The 2,940-nt window shown below is 46.8% G+C and overlaps 1 pseudogene; it reads left to right on the top strand.

Moving 5' to 3' along the window:
* Positions 1–122: 122 nt before the first annotated feature.
* On the top strand, positions 123–2,940 carry LOC111957305 (protein downstream neighbor of son homolog; annotated as a pseudogene).

The following is a 2,940-nucleotide window of genomic DNA, read 5'->3' on the forward strand; positions in this document are numbered from 1 at the left end:
AATCATAGCTATTCTACATTATAGACAGGCTGTGGAGTAGCTGGTGTGCAGGCTTTTATCCATTCCATTCAACTATTCATGGCTACAGACTAACGTTAGGGGTTGTTTTGGTATTTTGTGAGTCAACATTTTATCTTTGTGTGTGTCAGAGTCCCAGGCTGGTGCAGTAACCTCCATAGCGCCCCCTGCATGTGTGGAGTACCCTGCAGACTGGAGTCTGAAGACGCGTCTCCTTTTCACCTCCCTGCTCCCCTTCTCCTGGGCTGTACAGCCCAGAGCTACAGAGGAGGCCCAGGGTCTTACCCAGCACTGGTAGAGGACAATACACTACTGTACCACAGAGTATACAGGTAGTGTTATACATGTTACACACACAGACACACCAATGACAACCCCAAGGCAAAGGAGTACTGGTACCTGAGGAGCTTTACTAGCAACACAAATATATTGTACTCAGTCTGTCTCTCACACTCTGATACTCACTTCTCTGTGTTCCTCTAGGACCCTCGGACACTGCTGAGCTACGATGTGGGTCCAGCAGTGTCTGCAGTTCTGGCAGCACCCGTCCCTGTCCTGGCTCTCTCTGTTCCCCCGGATAGGAGCAGAGAGAAGCTTCACTGGCAAGAAGTCCTGGGCCCAGGACATGGCACTTCAACAGAGCCTCATGAGTGAATGGTGAGTGGGCATCAGAGGGGAGTGTGTGTGTGTCTGTTAATTTCAAAAGCTTTAAATTATCCTAAACTCAACTCCTCTCTCCCCTCTCTCTCTCTCTCCCCCCTCTCCTCTCTCACAGGTCAGTGAGCCTGTCCTCCCTGTACAGTCTATTGAAGGCCAGACTATGTCCATATTTCTATGTGTGTTCCTACCAGTTCACTGCTCTTTTCAGAGCCTCAGGACTGCGGGGAACAGCAGCATCACTGCACTACTCACCCCAACCACTAGGGGGCTCAGAGAGCCATGAAGGCGGACGGTGAGCTACAGTATATCCTTCAAGTTTATTATGTCATATGCACAGGATACACACATGGTGTTTACAGTAAGAAGTAAGAACAGTAAGAACAGTAAGAAGTAAACAATACATCTAATAGAATAAACATTTAGCATTAGTATAAATACAGGAAGTCACTCAACAATATATCATGTAAACAATATATCATGTAAAAGTGTGTTATTAAACATTTATATATGGTTATTCTAATCTTGATAGTAAAACATTTTCTATCAAATACCTGTGGTTGTAGGTTTGAGTTCACACTCCCCCTGCGGAAGAGAGGAAGAAGAGCAAGGAGCAGGGATCAACCGCACACAGCCAGGAGACAGATGGAGAGGAGGGGGTGACATTGTCTGAAGCCAGTGACAAGGAAGACGATGATGATGATGACGATGGTGGGTTTTCCTGCTGACGGAGATGGGAGTGCAGGATAAGATTAAGAAACCAGACAACATCTCCATCAAACTGCACAAAGAGCGCAACTCGGGTTGTTTAGACCACAAGCCAGAGTCTGTAGTCTGTGTGTCGGGAACGCACACCTTCACTCTCATCAACTTCCTCATCAACTGTAAGAGCCTGGTGGCAGGGGCTGGATCACAGGCAGGCCTGCCCCCCACCCTACTGGCCCCTACAGCCTTCAGAGGAGCTACGCTACACTCACTCAAGGTGAGACACACACTGCTGTAGACTGAAACCATCTGAGGAGCCTTACCTCCCACATTTCAAGTTCAATATGAATGGAAATAACAAAAACTAGAAATGGAAATAACAAAAACTAGAAATGGAAATAACAAAAACTGAAATGGAAATAACAAAAACTAGAAATGGAAATAACAAAAACTAGAAATGGAAATAACAAAAACTAGAAATGGAAAGTTCCGAAGAAACTTGCTGTGTGTAACAGAAATTATAAGCATGTTGCCTTGTGTCTGATTGTCAGGCGCGTAGTGTGAACGTGAAGACCCAGGTGGTGCTGGTACCAGGATGTGTGCAGTCTAGAGGTGACGGGACCCATAATGGCTCATTCTCTCCACGCCCTGACCCGCCTGCTTCGGCCTGCTCAGAGAGGAGGTTTCAGCACCGCACTCTACACACACGAACCCACTGCAGTCCTCAACACGCACACCACCACCAGGGAACAGGTCAGTCACACACACACAAACCCCCACCGTACCGAACACACACACACCGCCAGAATAGAGGTTGACACACACACACAGCTCAACTGTTATCCAAGTCATGACACCACTGTAACGGACTGGTATAAAGCCTCATCATTTGATCTCCACAATTCAAAGTTAAATCATAATAAAAAATCCTTTGTACTTGTTTGTATATATTCTTCTCTTCCTCCCTCCTCTCTTCCTCCCTCCCTCTCTCSCTCTCCCAGGCTGAGCAGGCTGTAGAGCTGGATGGATGTGGTCTTCATCCCAGCACCATCCAGCAGCTCCGGGAGCCCTCTACCTTGGGGAAGTCTCCCATCAGACAGCTCCACTTGAACAACTACTCCTACACATGGAAGTCCTGAGAGCAGCTCACCCTGCCTCTATCAGACTGCCCAGAGAGCACTGCTAGGTTACGTCCCAAATTGCACCCTTTTCTCTTTATAGTGAAATGCTTTTGACCGGAGCCCAATAAAGTAGAGCACTATATTGGAAATAGGGTGCCATTTGGGACACAGCCTAGATGCCTTAGGTGGACCGTACCATTCCTACACTGCCGTATACTTACTGTCCATATCTGTCTGAATAKCCTGTCCACAAACTCCAGGTATGCTGGCAATTGTAGTTTTGCTAATCCCCTGTTCCCTGGACTACAACCCAATGACTGATGGGAAATGGAGTTCTTGGACATGTAAAATTCCTGTATTTGCCATAATGAGTTGGATTTGGCTAAAACAGACTTGTGATTGATTTTAGACCCTGCCCTAAGATGTTTTTGTCTTGAAC

The sequence above is a fragment of the Salvelinus sp. IW2-2015 genome, unplaced genomic scaffold (genome assembly GCF_002910315.2).
Source record: "Salvelinus sp. IW2-2015 unplaced genomic scaffold, ASM291031v2 Un_scaffold4395, whole genome shotgun sequence".
Taxonomy (NCBI): domain Eukaryota; kingdom Metazoa; phylum Chordata; class Actinopteri; order Salmoniformes; family Salmonidae; genus Salvelinus; species Salvelinus sp. IW2-2015.